This window comes from Oryx dammah, unplaced genomic scaffold (assembly GCF_014754425.2).
Source record: "Oryx dammah isolate SB20612 unplaced genomic scaffold, SCBI_Odam_1.1 HiC_scaffold_21, whole genome shotgun sequence".
Classification (NCBI taxonomy): domain Eukaryota; kingdom Metazoa; phylum Chordata; class Mammalia; order Artiodactyla; family Bovidae; genus Oryx; species Oryx dammah.
The window spans coordinates 29,941,491-29,959,483 of NW_024070205.1; the positions used below are offsets into that span (position 1 = coordinate 29,941,491).

Below are 17,993 nucleotides of genomic sequence, written 5' to 3' on the forward strand. Positions count from 1 at the left end.
TAGAAGAAATGGAGTAACCCTCATAATCAACAGAAGAGTCCATAATACAGTATTTGGGTGGAACCTCAAAAATGACAGGAGGATCTTGGTTCATTTCCAAGGCAAGCCATTCAACATCAGAGTAACCTGAGTCTATGCCCCTACCACTGATACTGAAGAAGCTGTAGTCAATCAGTTCTATGAAGACCTAGAAGACCTCTTAGAACTAACACCTAAAAAAAGATGTTCTACTCATCATTGGGGATTGGAATGCAAAAGTAGGAAGTCAAGATGTACCTGGAATAACAGGCAAGTTTGGCCTTAGAGAACAAAATGAAGCAGGGCAAAGGTTAACTGAATTCTGCCAAGAGAATACACTAGTCATAGCAAATATCCTTTTTCAATGACACAAGAGATGACTCTACACATGGACATCGCCAAATGGTTAATACTGAAATCAAATTGATTACATTTTTTGTAGCTGAAGATGGAGAAGCTGTATACAGTCAGCAAAAACAAGACATGGAGCTGATTGTGGCTCAGATCATCAGCTTCTCATAGCAAAATTCAGTATGAATTCACAGTAGAGATAATGAATAGATTCAAGGGACTAGATCTCATTAACAGTGTATCTGAAGAACTATGGACAGAGGTCCATAATATTGTACAGGAGATGGCGAATAAAACCATCCAAAAGAAAAAGAAAAGCAAGAAGGCAAAGTGGTTATCTGAGGAGGTTTTACAAATAGTGAAAGAATGAAGAGAAGAGAAAAACAAAGGAGAGAGGGAAATACACATCCAATTAAATGCAAGGTTCCAAAAAATACCTAGAAGAGACAAGCAGGCCTTCTTCAATGAACAATGCTTAATAATAGAAGAAAACAACAAAAAGGGAAAGACTAGAAGTCTCTTCAGGAAAATTGGAAACATCAAGGGAACATTCTGCCCAAAGGCGGGCACAATAAAGGATAAAAATGATAGAGACCTAGTAGATGCTGATGAGATCAAGAAGCGATGGAAAGAATACATGAAAGAACTATATAAAAAAGATGTTAATGAACCAATTACTAGGATGGTGTGGTTAGTCACCCAGAGTCAGACATTCTGGAGTGTGAAGTCAAGTGGGCCTTAAGAAGCACTGCTATTAATAAAGATAGTGGATTCGATAAAATTCCAATAGAACTATTCAAACCCCTAAAGGATGAGGCCATCAAGGTTTTGCATTCATTATGTCAGCAAATCTGGAACCCAGCAGTGGCTATGGGATTGGAAAAGGTCAATCCTCGTCCCAATTTCCAAGAAGGGTAATACCAAAGAATGTGCTAAGCATCGGACAATTGCACTCATTTCCCGTGCTGGTAAGGTTGAGCTTAAAATCTTGCATGCTAGGCTTCAGCATTATGCAAACCAAGAACTTCCAGATGTCCAAGCAGGGTTTAGAAAAGGAAGAGGACATAAAGAACAAATTGCTAACATTCACTGGATTATAGACAAAATAAGGGAATTTCAGAAAAACATCTGTCTCTGTTTCATCGACTACATTAAAGCCTTTGACTGTGTGGAATATGACAAACTGTGGAAAGCTCTAGAGAGACGGGAATACTAGACCATCTTACTTGTCTCCTGAGAAACCTGATGCAAGTCAAGAAGCGACAGTTAGAACCCTGTATGGAACAACTGATTGGTTCAAGATTGAGAAAGGAGTATGACAGGGCTGTCTGCTGTCACCCTGTTTGTTTAACCTATTTGCTGAGCACATCATGAGAAATGCCAGGCTGGATGAGTTATAAGCTGGAATCAAGATAGGAGGGAGAAACATCAACAGCCTCAGATATGCAGATGATATCACTTCTAAGCTGAAGCTCCAATACTTTGGCCACCTGATGCAAAGAACTGACTCATTTGAAAAGACCCTGATGCTGGGAAAGATTGAAGGCAGGAGGAGAAGGGGACGACAGAGGGTGAGATGGTTGGATGGCATCTCTGACTCAATGGACATGAGTTTGAGCAAGCTGTGGGAATTGGTGATGGACAGGGAGGCCTGGCGTGCTGTAGTCCATGGGGTCCCAAAGAGTTGGACCTGGCTGAGCAATTGAACTCAATCACTCTAATGGCAGAAAGTGAAGAGGAACTATAAACACCCTCTTGATGAGGGTGAAGGTGGAGAGTGAAAGAGCCATCTTAAGACTAAATATTAAAAAAACAGATCATAGCATCTGGTCCCATTATGGCATGGCAAATAGAAGGGGAAAAGGTGGAAGTAGTGGCAGAGTTCCTCTTCTTGGTCTCCAAAATCACTGGAGACAGTGACTGTAGCCATGAAATCAGAAGAGAGTGGCTTCTTGGCAGGGAAGCAATGACAAATCTAGACTGTGTTGAAAACAGAGACGTTACTCTGCCAACAAAGACAGTTCAATTCAGTCGCTCAATTGTGCCCGACTTTGCGACCCCATGGACTGCAGCACGCCAGACTTCCCTGTCCATCACCAACTCCCAGAGCTTGCTCAAACTCATGTCCATAGAATTGGTGATGCCATCTAACCATCTCATCCTCTGTCATCCCCTTCTTCTGCCTTCAGTCTTTCCCAGCATCAGGGTCTTTTCAAATGAGTCAGTTCTTTGCATCAGGTGGCCAAAGTATTGGAGCTTCAGCTTCGTTATCAGTCCTTCCAATAAATATCCAGGACTGATTTCCTTTAGGATTGACTGGTTTGATCTTCTTGCAGTCCAAGAGACTCTCAAGAGTCTTCTCCAGCACCATAGTTCAAAAGCATCAATTCTTCGGTGCTCAGCTTTCTTTATGGTCCAACTTTCACATCCATACATGACTAATGGAGAAACCATAGCTTTGAATAGATGGACCTTTAATGCCGACAAAGGTCCATCTAGTCAAAGCTAAGAAGTCCATATAGTCAAGGCTATGGTCTTCCCAGTGGTCACATATGGTTGTGAGAGCTGGACTATAAAGAACGCAGAATGCCAAAGAATTGATGCCTTTGAACTGTGGTGCTGGAGAAGACTCTGAAAGTCCCTTGGACAGCAAGGATATCAAACCAGTCAACCTTAAGGGAGATCAACCCTGAATATTCACTGGAAGGACTGATGCTGAAGCTGAAGCTCCAGTATTTTGGTCATCCAGTGACACCTAAAGGAGAATTCAAGAAAAGCTACAAATTAGAGGAAGATAAATGCAACATATCTCCCATCATGACAGGTAAGGAACATCCATCGATCAACACAGAGGAAGATGAATGACAGCAAAATGGTGGAACTTAAGCAGGCTGGTCACATAAGGGATGTTCAAGAGGCCAACGATTGTAACCAGTTTGTCTGCGTGTCCTGACTCCTGCCTGTGTTCCTGGCATTGTCAACAGTGATCCCTTTAACTCTTCTAACAGAGTCCTGGATGGACAATGAGTTCAACCTCATCTGTAATTAGGGACACGCAGAGTAAAGCCACTTAAACTATTACTACACAGTCATCAGTCTGAGTAACACATTAGAAGCCTGAAGATACCAGGTGCCAGCAAGGACAGGAAGCAGTGGGAAGGTTTGTTCACTCACGGTACGAGCGGAAACTGGGACAGATGCTTTGAAAAGAGTTCGGCATCGCCTCGTAAAGTTAAAAATATAACGCCCTCTACACTAGGATCTGATTGCTGCTATGAGAAACTGCCACACACTCAGTTAACTTAACACAAATGCGTTATTATCCTGCAACTCTGGAGGTCGGAAGTCTGAAATGAGCCCCACGGAGCTAAAACCAAGATGTCAGCCGGGCTACCCTCCTCTTCAGCAACTCTGGGGCACAGTCCGTCTTCTTGCTTTTTCTGGTTTCTAGAGGTTGCCCACAGGCCTTAGCCAAAGCCCACCCTACCAACTTAAAAGCCACTAAAGTCAGGTGGGCCTTCTCGTCAGCTCTTCCTGGCTCCCCCCTGTCCTCTGTTCTACCAGAAGGACACCTCTAACTGCTCTGGGCCCAGCAGGTTAACGCAGCACAGTCTCCTGGTTCAGTCAGCTGACCAACAGCCCAGATTCCTGCAGCCTGTAACCTAACACACGCCCAGGTTCCGAGGGTCAGCATGTGGCCGTTTCTGGGGCCGCTATTTTGTATACCAGGCCCTCTGACTCAGCACTTCCTCTCCCAGGCAATCACCTAATAGAATCTCTTAGATGCTGAGAGGGTAACAGGCAGGAAGGCCAGAGGTCCCCAAGGGGCAAGAGGAAATAAACTGCAAGTGGGAGAAGGCAACGGCAACCCACTCCAGTGCTCTTGCCTGGAAAATCTCATGGACGGAGGAGCCTGGTGGGCTGCAGTCCATGGGGTAGCTAAGAGTCAGACACGACTGAGCGACTTCACTTTCACTTTTCCCTTTCATGCATTGGAGAAGGAAATGGCAACCCACTCCAGTGTTCTTGCCTGGAATCCCAGGGACGGGGGAGCCTGGCGGGCTGCCGTCTATGGGGTCCCACAGAGTCGGACACGACTGAAGCGACTTAGCAATAGCAGCAGCACACAAAATTAAAAGAGGCTTCTTTTAATTCTGTGTAGAAGATACCTGGTTCTGCCTTGAGCTAACCAATGCGTTTTTCTTCTGCAAATGTTTTTCTTAAGCTATGTTAATGAAACTATGTATTTGCTATGGAATTTGCCTTTCTTCAAAATGATTCCACCTAACTTTTTTTCTTTTCTCAAATCTTGGGTTGATAATGTCTCCACAAACCAGTATTTCTGTCAATTGTTTTATGGTGGGGGCAGGGGCAAGGACTGACACCCCTCCTGCCATCCTATCTTAAGAATGCACATTGTGGGAGAAGCAGCCTGGTGAAACTCCCTCAGCCTTGAGGTGTCTCTCTTATCTGATTAATACCTTTCTAATAGACATAAAATACCTTGCTAAAAACTAGCAAGGGGGCACTCTTTCTGTCCCCTTCTGATGTCTGTGTCAGAAGCTTTCCCTATCTCTATTAAACTTTAATAAAACTTTGCTACACAAAAGCTCCAAGTAGTCAAGCCTCGTCTCTGACCCCAGATGGAAATCCTCTCCTCCGGAGGACACAAATCCTGGTGTTAACACACGACTCACAGCAGCAACCTTTCAATGCTGTACTCCTTTCCTGAGGCTGCCACAGCAAAGTGCCACGAACTGGCTGTCTTAGAACAAGACGTTCTCTTGTCTTAGAACAAGATATTCTCTCATAGTTCTGGAGGCCAGAAGCCTGATATCAAGATGCCAGCTCCCTCTGATGTGCTGAGCAAAGCCCTCGTACAGACTCCGCTCCTCGGTCCTGGTTCCCAGGCTCATGGCAGCGCGGCTCCAGTCCATGTTGTGAGGCGAACCACTGACTGAAACCACTGACCCTCACCAGGCACCACAGTACCCACTTGCATGAGGTATCTTAAACAGGAGGGCCTGGTGAGGAACACAGAACTAACAAGCTACCACCAACCACAAGAATTCAGCAAAGGTCAAAAGGAGAGGGAAACGACAGTGCAGTGTTCTTGCCTAGAGAATCCCAGGGTCAGGGGAGCCTGGTGGGCTGCCGTCTATGGGGTCGCACAGAGTCAGACACGACTCAAGTGACTCGGCGGCAGCAGCAGCAGCAGCAGCAGCAGCAGCAGCTGCAACAATGGGGGTTCGCACATCAGAGCACTTTTGTTGTTGTTGAGACAGAACTCCCCTCCTCACACATAAATAACAGGAACCATACAAGACCTTGCAAAGCAGAGCTCGTTAAGAGCAGTAACTCTGGAAATAACCTGGCCAGCAGCAATAGCATACACTGTGAGATCCACCCTGGGTGAGCTGGGTGGTGACAAAGATGAGTGACCTACAGCTTGTGCAAGAGTGTGGATGGGTCTCTCGCACAGCTGGGAGGGAGGAAGACACAAGCACATGCTGCTTCCCTTCCCCCTTCCCCTGCTCAGGTGGGCAGGATCCACGGTGGCCCAGACTGGGCATCAGAGCCCGCATGGGGGAAGGCAGTGAGCCTAGAGTTGGGTAAGAGTCCAGCCCGGGCCAGGGTGGGGGTCAATGTCCAGAGTGCGCTCCACCCGCTCAAGCCTGTGAGGCCTTGACATAGCATTGGAGCCTCATAATCTCCTGACAAAATACTCGTCCATTACAAAGGCTGGAGTGACTTCCCAGGGGAGACGCAGGCAGATACCACCTTAAACAAGTGGTCAGAGCAGAGTGACACGTGGCACCACTTCTGTGACCTTCCTGCCAAAGACACGTAATGGGAATTTGATTCTGAGGAAACACCAGACAAATCCAAACAGAGGGGTTTTCCACAAAAGCCACTGGACTCTAACCTTCAAAGGTGTCAAGATCATGGAGTCAAGGAAAGCCTGACTTGGAAGAGACTGAAGAAACACGTTAATAGCTCAGTGTGGTTGGGGAGCCCAGACTGGACCCTTTCTGGTCTGTGACTTTATAGGATCAGCTGGCAGAAGGTGTTTGTCTGTGGCCAATGATCAGATGTCCTGACATGTCCGAGTCCTCCTCCCGACTGTGACGGTCGTGTGTGGTTGTGCTGGAGACTGCCCTGATGTGCAGGGAATGCAAACGGAAGTGTCTGCAGGTGACAGAGCATCACATAGGCAACTTATTCTCAAATACTTCAGGAAGACAAGGTTTTTGATGCTGAACTTGAAACTTTTAGGGAAGTTCGAGATTATTTCAAAAATTAAAAAAATACACAGTGTTATTCCATTTATATACATATATGGATTAAAACAGGTGAAACTTACATTGTTTAGAAATGGTAAAACTAAAGAAAACCAAGAAGTCAGGCTGTGGTCATGGGGATGGGGGTCGGCTGTGGGGCAAGGGAGGGGTTGGGACACTGACAAGGTTCCATTTCTGGCCTTGGGCACTGGCTGCTGATGCAGTACTGTGAATCCCCGCACCAGCGTCTGCAGAGACAACTATCTGGGAATTCTTTCAACTGTCGGTACCAGGGCAGGCCCGCCCATCACCTAGTTCAGTACTTAGTTCACAGTGGATGTTCAAGGAGTGTTTGCACGATACATAACGTGAGCACATAAAACGAATATTTGTTTATGGAAAACAAAATAATACAGGTTTCCAGAAACAGGCTAATCATTACAAACCAAACTGAGATGATCTCGGAATTCCTTCCTTGGCTCGGACACTCCGGGTCCCTCCTCACTAGCCCGCTCGCCCTCGAGTTTTGCTCAACGGTTTCCTAGATGTGCAAGGACAGCATAGCCACGTCCTCCCGGAACCTGCAGGGAGCCGGGAACCCAGGCTGCACCTGCACGCGGGGGTTCCTGAAACCCGCGGGGGCGGGGCCTGAAACCGCTGGGGAGGGTCCTTAAACCGGCGTGGGGAGAGGGGCTGAAACGCCGCGGGGACGGCCGGGCACCTGAAACCGGCCCGGTGCCGTCCGAAGGCCCAGAAATCGGCCAGGGCGACCCTCTCACTAGGAGTTATTTCTCAGGCAGAACTTCCACGGCGGAGGCCCTGATTTGTGACCCACCTGTCAGCGGCACCGCCGGGTCCGAGCAGCGCGGGATCTGGGCTGAGAAGCTCCTCGGAGTCAGCTGGCGGCGCGGTTTGGAGCGGGTAGCTCCATGGCAACGGACGGCTCCATCTCAGGGCGGGGGTGCCCGCTCACCCCGCGCCAAGTCGATGGCTCGCCCCGGCGGCGCCCCCGCGCAGGCGCAGTGCTGCCGAGGCGGCAAAGTGCAACCCGAGCGCGGGACGGACGGACGTTGGTACGCCGTTGATGATTACTGCCGGAGGCCAGCGCGCTGGGCCGAGCAGAGACCGCGAGCAGAGGGTCGCGGGGCACCCGGACTACCAGGCTGTGGTAGAGGAGACTGACGCCACTTGGTAGTACGAATGCAGCCCCAGGCTGCCTCCCCTGGTTTGGCCCAAGCGGCTTGAAGAATGGATTAGGTGTTAATTTTAGTGACTGTAGAGTTCACGTAAAATAGAGGTTTCTCACTTCTCTTTTTGAGACCAGAGACCTGGAACAATATGCCACGCTGGGCTGGAGCTGAAATGAGTCCTCCCTGCTCACTGTGCACGCCCCAGCCTTGTCTGGGGTCAGCGTGGTCCATTTCCACCTGTCCCAAGGGTGTGTGTTTGCAGTCTGGACTCAGGGTGTGAATAAAGTGTTGAGTCCTGCCCCAAAGCCACAGGTGCGAGGCTTCGCACCAAGGCCATAGAAGCGGAACTCACGACCAAGGTCACCTCTGAAACTGACTGAACCCCTTTGTACCTTGCCCAAAGTCCCTGATGATCACTAAGGAGCGTCCTGACTCCCCATTAGGCAGATGCGCACTCTAGTAAGCACCCTGTAGAGCCCCAACCAATCACCTAAAGCCAACCATCCAGCAGGACTTTTGTCTTGAGGCTATTAAAAATTGGTTATTAATCCAAGAAAAGTTTTTCCCTCATTTGTCAGGAGGTCCACCCGCTGTGCTCGCAGTGCCCACATTATCTCTGCTCTTTGTTCTTAATAAACTGACTCCCTTCTGAAATGCTCTGTGTCTGGAAATTACTGCCTCAACAGAAGGATCCCTCTAGCCAGTGCAGTTGGTGCTGGGCCCTGGACCCCCAGCTGATTGGTGTATTCCCTGCTCTTGCAGAGCCCAGTAACTTCCAGCGTGCCTGTGCTTTGCAAGGCTGCTGGCCCTGCTGGTCAGTCGCTGGCTTTGTCCAGCGGCTCCTGATGTCACAGTGGGACCCAGGAAGTCCTGTAGTTTCATCCTGGGATGGCAAGATCCATCAGAGCCAGCCAGCCTGGCTATAAGCTCAGCATCTCTTAGGATTGTGAACTTCATCGGGATAGCGATCACCTCTGTAGTCCTCCCCCTGCAGTGCTGCCCAGACCTCTTCCCTCCTGGATTGAGGAACAGAGCTGACTCAGCAGAACAGCCCAGAACAGGTGTTCTAAGAAAAAGTGTTCTTTTTCCCACCTCACCCAAATTATGGGGCTTTTCCTTTTCAGCTTTGCTTCTCTGGGCCTGTCCATATTAATGATTAATACACTTTCTACTAAAGAACAGAAGGACAACAAAAGGCTGAAAACAGCCTCTGTGTCCACTAGTAGGAGCTGGATGAGGTCCAGCTGCACTGCCAAAGGCTGGGAAAGGTACAAGGACTATTTCTCTGTTGTGCCCCAGAGTGACCTGTGGTCGGAACACATGGTTAATGGGAAAACACTAAGATGCAGAATAGCTGATACAGTATTTATCCGAGAAGGGGAAGGGCCACTAAGAATGTACTCCCTTATTTTTTTACATCATAAGGTAACATTACAATGGTTGCCAACCAGGCACAGGAGGGTCAGCAGTAGAAACTACGTTTCTCAAATGTGCTCATACATTTGACTTGGAACTGTGTAATTATAAAACCCCAAATAAATCAAAACAGAGAAAAAACCTCCCAAGATTTGCAAACAAATAGATGTAAAAAGAAGAAACTAACTGTATGTCAGCTTGGTGGCTTAACCAACAGTAAAGGATAATTTCAAGTGACTTTAAAACCCAACAATCTTATTGTGTATGCCTAATAGACTGTATACTAAAGACAAAAAGAGTCGCAAAGAAATCTTAAGTTGTTTCCAGTGATCCTGGTCTTTGTAATAATATTGATGCTGTTATTCTGGAACTATATAAAGTGGAGTAAAATAAGTAGCATAGTAATATTACGAACCATTATTTTTCACTTGATGGAACAGATAGAAATATAAAATAAATGGAAAAAACCTATAATGCTGGAATTGGATATGAAATATTAGTATGAATTAATATAATTTTTAAGATATATTTCTTAGCTTTGTCTACTGAAAATGTCTAGAACTATTCAATATGGTACCCACTGGACACATGTGGCTATTTAAATTTAACTGAATTAAAGTTAAACACTTGGACAAATATTTATACACTTGTGTTCACAAAAGCACTACACGTATCACAATAGCCAGAAGCTGAAAACAACCCAAATGTCCATCAGTGGATGGCTAGACAAATGAAATGTGATAGATACATATGGTGGAATGTTACTGAGCCTTTGAAAAGAATGAAATTCTGACATCTGCTACAACCCGGATGAACCTCCAAGATGTGATGCTGAGGGAAACAAGGCAGTCACAAAAGAATAAGTATTATTTGTTTTCACTCATATGAGCTACACAGTCAAGTTTACAGAGACAGAGAGAAGACTGTGGTTGTCAGGAATGGGGTTAGGGTGGTGAAGTCTGGGCTGAGTGTTTAGTGGTGACAGAGTTTTGGTCTAGAAAGATGAAAAGGTTCTGGAGGCAGACAGTGGTGACGGCTGCACCACAAAGTGAATGCACTTCCTGCTGCTGGACTATACACTTAAAAACGGGAACAGGGGTAGTTTTAGGTTTTGTATATTTTACCTCTTTTTTTTTTTTTTTTTTTGGCCATGTCTGGTGCTAGTGGTAAATAATCCACCTGCCAATGCAGGAGACGCAAGAGATGTGGATTTGATCCTTGGGTTGGGAAGATCCCCTGGAGAAGGAAATGGCAACCCACTCCAATATTCTTGCCTGGAAAGTTCCATGGACAGAGGAGCCTGGCGGGTTACAGTCTATGGAGCTGCAAAAAGTTGGACACAACTGAGCGACTAACACATGCATGTTATGAGATCTTGGTTCCCTGAGCAGGGATTGAAAAAGAAATGCAAAATTTCTTCTTTTTTTGCAAAAAAAGGGATCGAAAAAGAAAATGCAAGAAAAAGAAATGCAAAAGGGCAAAATAGTTGTCTGAGGAGGCCTGACAAATAGCTGAGAAGAGAAGCTAAAGGCAAAGGAGAAAAGGAAAGATACAAGCATCTGAATGCAGAGTTCCAAAGAATAGCAAGGAGAGAGAAGAAAGCCTTCCTCCATGATCAATGCAAAGAAATAGAGGAAAACAATAGAATGGGAAAGACTAGAGATCTCTTCAAGAAAATTAGATACCAAGGGAACATTTCATGCAAAGATGGGCTCAATAAAGGACAGAAATGGTATGGACCTAACAGAAGCAGAAGATATTAAGAAGAGGTGGCAAGAATACAAGAAGAACTAAACAAAAAAGATCTTCATGACCCAGATAATCATGATGGTGTGATCACTCACCTAGAGCCAGACATCCTGGAATGTGAAGTCAAGTGGGCTTAGGAAGCATCACTATGAAGAAAGCTAGTGGAGGTGATGGAATTCCAGTTGAGCTATTTCAAATCCTAAACGATGATGCTATGAAAGTGCTGCAATCAGTATGCTAGCAAATTTGGAAAACTCAGCAGTGGCCACAGGACTGGAAAAGGGCAGTTTTCATTCCAATCCCAAAGAAAAGCAATGCCAAAGAATGTTCAAACTACTGCACAATTGCACTCATTTCACACGCTAGTAAAGTAATGCTCAAAATTCTCCAAGCCAGTCATCAACAGTACCTGAACTGTGAACTTCCAGATGTTCAAGCTGGTTTTAGAAAAGGCAGAGGATCAAATTGCCAACATCCACTGGATCATTGAAAAAGCAAGAGAGTTCCAGAAAAATATCTACTTCTGCTTTATTGACTATGCCAAAGCCTTTAACTGTGTAGATCACAACAAACTATGGAAAATTCTGAAAGAGATGGGAATACTAGACCACCATACCTGTCTTATGAGAAATCTGTATGTAGGTCAAGAAGCAACAGTCAGAACTGGACATGGAACAACAGATTGGTTCCAAATCGGGAAAGGAGTACTTCAAGGCTGTATATTGTCACCACATGTGTCCCACATGCCTGCTGCCAAAAAGCCAAAACATAAAACAGATGCAGTATTGTAACAAACTCAGTAAAGGCTTAAAAAATGGTCCATATCAAAAAAATCTAAAAAAGAAAAATTTTTAAATTTATTTATTTATCTGTGCCAAGTCTTAGTTGCAGTGTGTGGGATCTAATTCTCTGGCCAGGGATGGAACCAGGGCCCCTTTCACTGGGAGTGTAGAGTCTTAGCCACTGGACCACCAGGGAAGTCCCTGTAAACTCTATTTCAATAAAGCTGACTAAAAATAAAACAAACCTAGATAACCATCTGTATCTACTGGACCACATATGACCTGGCTTCTGCCTACCTTGCTCCACAACCCTTACTCCCTCCCTCCCAGACCCACTGGCCTGGCCTTGCTCCTGCCTCAGGGCTTTTGTACCTTCCATTCTCTGACCAGAACACTTACCTGGCTCTGGATGGGGCTGCCTTTTCCTCCAGAAGGGACAGAATAAAATCCAAGCCTCAGCTCAGATGTTACCCCTCAGGATGGTCCTCCCTGTCTGGACTGCACCCTCCTCATTATTTTTATTGTTCTCCTCATTATTTTTATCTTTCTGAGATTCCTTCCCAGTGTGCATTATACTTGAAATGATCTCTTTTGTCTATTTTGTTGTTGTTTAATCGCTAAGTCATGTCCAACTCTTTGGGACCCCACGGACTGCAGCATGCCAGGCTTCCCTGTCCTTCACCATCTCCCAGAGCTTGCTCAAACTCATGTCCATTGAGTCAGTGATGCCATCTAACCATCTCATCTTCTGCCACCCGCTTCTTCTCCTGCCCTCAGTCTTTCCCAGCATCAGGGTCTTTTCCAATGAGTCAGCTCTTCTCATCAGTTGGAGCCTCAGCTTCATCATCAGTCCTTCCAATGAATATTTAGGGTTGATTTCCTGTAGGGTTGATTGGTTTGCTCTCCTGGCTGTCCAAGGGACTCTCAAGAGTCTTCTCCAGCACCACAGTTTGAAAGTATCAGTTCTTCGGCACTCAGCCTTCTTTACGGTTCAACACTCACATCCATATATGACTACTGGAAAAACTATAGCTTTAACTATACGGACCCTTGTTGGCAAAGTAATGTCTCTGCTTTTTGATACACCATCTGGGTTTGTCGTAGCTTGTTTGTTTACTCATGATTGTCCCTGTTCTTCCTCCTAGAAGACAAGGCCACTAAAGGCAGGGACCTTTTATATCTTATTCAGGCCCAGCATCTAGACCAGTACTTTACAGAGTCACACGAATAATTCCTTAAATGGTTAGACTTGGTTAAATGAATATCGACCAGTGGTGGGGCCTTTCTTGAGGAAGTTTAATCAAAGCATCGATACATATCAAGTGTGAAAAAGATTACAGCAAACCTCCTGCTTTTATTTCCCCAACATCCTACCCAGGGGATCAGCATGTCAGAGCAGAGAGGGGCTCAGGGAGCCAGGTCGACTTCCTTAGGGAGTCTGGGGAGCACGGCTGCCTGACATTTGGGACACTGCCAGCAGGCCCTTCAGGACTTTCACATCGATTCAGTCTTGCTGTGCGTGCTGTGCTAAGTTGCTTCAGTTGTGCCCAACTCTGTGTGACCCTATGGTAGCCTGCCAGGCTCCTCTGTCAATGGGATTCTCCCGACAAGAATACTGGAATGGGTTGCCATGCCCTTCTCCAGGGTTTCTTCCAGATCCAGGGATCAAGCCAGCCTGTCTTATGTCTAACCTGCATTGGCAGACGGGTTCTTTACCACTAGCGCCACCTGGGAAGCCCTCGATTCAGTCTTGCTGGCCCCTAAAGCTGAGTCTCACTTGATAGGCAGCCCTTTGTCAGTAGTGTTAACCTGTGTTTAGTGTTTTCCATCAGGTGAAAGAATCACCACTTTAAAAAACATAAAATAAGAGAATAGAATTCTGACTTCTCCTCGTTACATATGAGCAATTGTACTTGGACATCTATTTACCTTGTGGAGAAAAAATTCTCTAAATGGCCAAGTTTGATCACTTATTGGTCCTCAGGGCCTCGATGACTAAAAGCAGCCATGAAACCCAGCTTCCTCGCGCATCCTTTTTTTGAGTAGACATTGATCTCAGGCTGCTGCAAGGATTTTGCATGTGGTCCTTTCTGCCAAGTAGTCTCTGCTTCTCCAAATGAATGAATTCCATCTGGAAATCATGGGATTAATAATTACACTCTAAGCTCAGAAATATTTTTCTGTTTCACTGCCATTTCCTCTATTTGGTGCCTTTTCCCAGGAAAATAATAAAACAGCGTCACCAATGTATCAAGCAGGGATTTTAAAATTAGCAAGTACAGTTTCCCCTCCTGGGTCCCCATGACTCACCTCTACCTCCTGGGGCCCATCCTGCTGCTGCAAGGGACTCAGGCCAGCTCTCTGCCCAAGCTCTGGACTCGGTGCCATGGCTTCCCAGACATTGAGAGCAAGCAGCAAAGCCATCACTCCAGAGAAACAGGGCAAAAACAGGAGCAGACTTAGAATCTCAAGAGTTAAGCAGACCCCAGACCACACCTCCCAGCTCCCTAGACACTACTCGTGGTCTTGTCACCCAGAGAAGTGTCAAGTTGGTGACCCTGGGGCAACCACAGAAGCAGAGTTTCCATACCTTCTAGGGCCAAGTGCGTGATGCCCCGCTCAGCACCATATGGGGAGAACAGAACGCCTCCCTGCACGGAACAGAAGGGAGGGACCGAAGCTGACACCCTGAGCCTGTAACCAGAGCGCTCTGCATGCATCATCCAGCCGAGAAGCTGCCATGTTATCTGTGAAATAAGAGAAAGGGGAGAGTGTGGGTGAGTTAACTAGACCCACAGGGACCACAGGCCTCACCATTCGGGCTACCTGTTTATTCCTGTCTGCAGGCATGGACACCAGGTCCCTGACTGTGGTCTCGGTGTCCGGACACAGGGGTGGAACCATCGCGTATCTAGGCGAAGAGCACAGACCTCACCTGAAGTGGACAGAAGCCCTTCATCTGATTGATTTGGAGAGTTTCAGCACAGTCAGACATGGTGTGTGGAGTTCTACTTCCCCTCTTAAAAAAAGCACAAGAGTGAATAAAGATGGGGAGAACCTACACTATTTTCCAGAGAAGGTGGGAGAGCCTGAGCTCATATAAATTAGACCTCTGTCTTTAGTGAAAACAGTCTATTGAGATTCTTTGTAACGGATTCAGCCATGTGGACTTGTGCTCAGGACACCCATCGCTGAGCAGCCCCTCCTTCAGCAAATGAATAAAACAAAGCCGGGAGAAGTGACTCCCTGAGGCCACATAGCCATTTAGGAGCAGGACTGGGACCAGTTCCCAGACCTCTGACTTGGGGTCATTTCCTGAATTATCAAAAAGTGGGGAGAAGTGGACCGTTGGCACTTCCCGGGGGCTTGCCTCAGCAGCAGGCCGGCCACCCAGCACTGAGGTCCTGGTTTCCTGACCTTTGGTGGAGCTGCCTGAACAGGCTTCCTCATCCTGGGGTGTCTGGAGCTTGTCTGGGTGAAGCAGAAGACGAGGCTGGGGAGACCAAGGCAGGGCACATCATGGGCTGTGACTGAGGTTTGGGAGTGTGACTAAGTGATTCTTGAGTAAGGAGCAATGAAACTTCTCATTCTTGAGATCCAAGCTGAAGCCAATTAAGGGCAAAGTAGAACTGGAATAAAGCTTGTAGACTCTGAGGGAGAAATTTTGATTTAAGGTCAGTGAACAGCGGGCACCCCAGGAGGAGGTGGGAGGGAGGTGCGGTGTCACAGGGCCTGCGGGCGTGCTGGGCACTGCTTGACCTCTTTCTCTAGTCCTGCTTCCTCCAGGGCTCGAGGAAGAAAAGGCAATTGCTCTTTATTTTGTTGTTGTTGTTTTTCAGACTGCACCACGCACTCCAGTAGCTTCCCTAGTGGCTCAGATGGTAAAGAATCTGCCTGCAGCGCAAGAGACCTGTGTTTGATCCCTGAGTTGGGAAGACCCTCTAGAGAAGGGAATGGCCACCCACTGCAGTATTCTTACCTGGGAAATTCCATGGACAGAGGAGCCCGGCGGGCTACAGTTCATGGGGTCACTAAGAGTCAGACACGACTGAAGCAGCTTAACACACACATATACGCAGCATGTGGGATCTTGTCCCTCCACCAGGGAAGAATCCCCCAACCAATGCACTAGGAGCATAGACTCCTAACCAGTGGACTGCAGGGAAGTCCCAGAAGAGATGCTGCCCAGCACCCTGAGCTACAGCTGAGACGCCCGTGCAGGGAGTTCTCCAGGGAAAGCTCAGTATTAATGTTATGTCTCAGATAATAGAGGACCATGTAGAAAACAGCAATAATCTGGTTCACTCTGAACCAGCTGAGTCAGGTGATTCAAGGCCAGCAATATTTCTCAGAGGCCCTCAGCACCTGGATCTTCTCAGATCCAAGAAAAGAGTGTGACAGGATATATGACCAGTGCAAGCTCAATGCATAAAGCAGGGCACCCAAGGCTGGTGCTCTGGAACAACTCAAAGGGATAGGGTGGGGAGAGTGGGAGGGGGGTTCAGGATTGCCCCCCACACATGTATACCTGTGGCCGATTCATGCTGATGTACGGCAAAAACCATCACAATATTGTAGAGTGATTATCTTCCAATTTAAAAAAAAGAAGAGTGTGACAGGGAGCCAAGCACAAGAGCCAGAGCCTGGACCAGCACGAAGACCAGAACTTGGCGCCGTGCAGCCCCGAGCAGCCCTGAGCAGGTCTGACCACACCTGCTGTGCTGGCTGTCCTTGACTCCGAGCCTAAATTTTCCCACAGTTATTAAGCACCTATCATAATAGAGGCTGTTAGACCCAAGGGCTGCTTTGAAGAAGCAGACAGACAAGATCTCTATCCAGAGGAGGAATAAGGAATAGGATCCGCTCTCCACACTTTCTCTTGGATTAATTTCTCAACTTCCCATCAAGCCTGTGGGAGGACACGTGGGAATGTATCCAGAGAAGCACCCAGGACACCATAACAGGCACAGTTGGGCAGCACTTCCAGATCCCAGAAGATCCTCCCAAGAGGCAGGGTTGGGGGGCAGGGAGAGGCATTTACGCTGGGACCTGCCTGCCTGTCTTAGGTCTGGGTGCCTTTAAGAAAGAAAGGTGAGTGGGTCTCAGCTTTGATCTGTGGCCCTCAGGACTGGAAATTCCCAACAATGAAGCCCTTTCTACCTCCACTCTGCTCCCACTCAGGCCAAGTGTCCACAGTCACCCACAGGACCCAACCCACTGCCAGACCAGTTTTAAGATGAGGTGGTTGGACGGCATCACCGACTCGATGGACATGAGTCTGAGCAAGCTTCGTGAGTTGGTGATGGACAGAGAAGTTGGTGACAGACAGTGTTTTAGTCCACGGGGTCGCAAAGAGTCGGACACGACTGAGTGACTGAACTGAACGAGACGCTCACTTCCGGTTATCAGATGATATCCAGCCCAGAAGGTAATGGACGAGACCAAACCATTAAAGTCTGTGGTTAGCTTTGGGGGAAAACTGCAGAGCTTTATGTTGAGAAGAGGCATCCTAGAGAATTCGAGGCCTTAGCCTTCTCAGCAGGTCTGTGGGGGTGGGGGATGGGGTGGGGTGGGATGCGGGCGTCATCTCGTCAGAGCCGGGCCTTCGGCTTGCCCTCAGACGGCATGTGGGCAGGTGTGGTGGAGCTTGGCCCAGCCAGGCGGAGAAGTCCTTGCGTCCGGCGACCAGCGCGGGGTTCTGACTGCAGAACCGCGGGCAGCGGAGCGGCAGCACGGCCACCCCCGCCCGGCTCACCGCCCACCCAGCGTAGGTGGGCGAGGCGCAGGCCTGAGGGTTTTGGAAGGAGCTGCGGGTGTTGGGGGGAGGTATCTCGCCCGGTGGAAGGTGAAGTCTTCTGAGGCGCTGGAACTCTCGTCACCCCGAACCTGCTCCCGGGGGCTGTGACCCAACAAATAGCCGACCTCCAACTTTTCCCAGGGCGGAGGTCCTGCGGCGCCCGTCGGTCCGCAGACATCTGGCCGGGAGCGGGAGGTCGCGTCCACGCGGGTCTTTCTCCTGGGTCGCCTCCGGACAGACGCGCGGAGGAACCGTTTGTGGTCGACAAGGGCAGTGGCGACCGGACGGGGCGTGCCAGACCCCACAGGGGACCGCGGCCCTCGGGGAGGGGCTGGCAGAGGGGGCGGGGCGCGGCAGGCGCTGCGGCCGAGTTGGGGGGCGGGGCGGCCGGCGCGGGGGGCGCGGCCCG

General features: G+C 48.1%; 1 protein-coding gene across 5 annotated transcripts in view; it reads right to left on the reverse strand.

Annotated features, from left to right (window-relative positions):
- The window catches only part of CFAP74 (cilia and flagella associated protein 74), an 86,034-nt gene extending 78,475 nt beyond the window's left edge, over window positions 1–7,559 (reverse strand). For all 5 annotated transcript variants that reach the window (XR_005725065.1, XM_040264047.1, XM_040264046.1 and 2 more), the window contains exon 1: window positions 7,486–7,559. The gene's annotated coding sequence lies outside the window, so the exon portion shown is untranslated. The remainder of the gene's footprint in view (window positions 1–7,485) is intronic.
- Window positions 7,560–17,993: the final 10,434 nt, after the last annotated feature.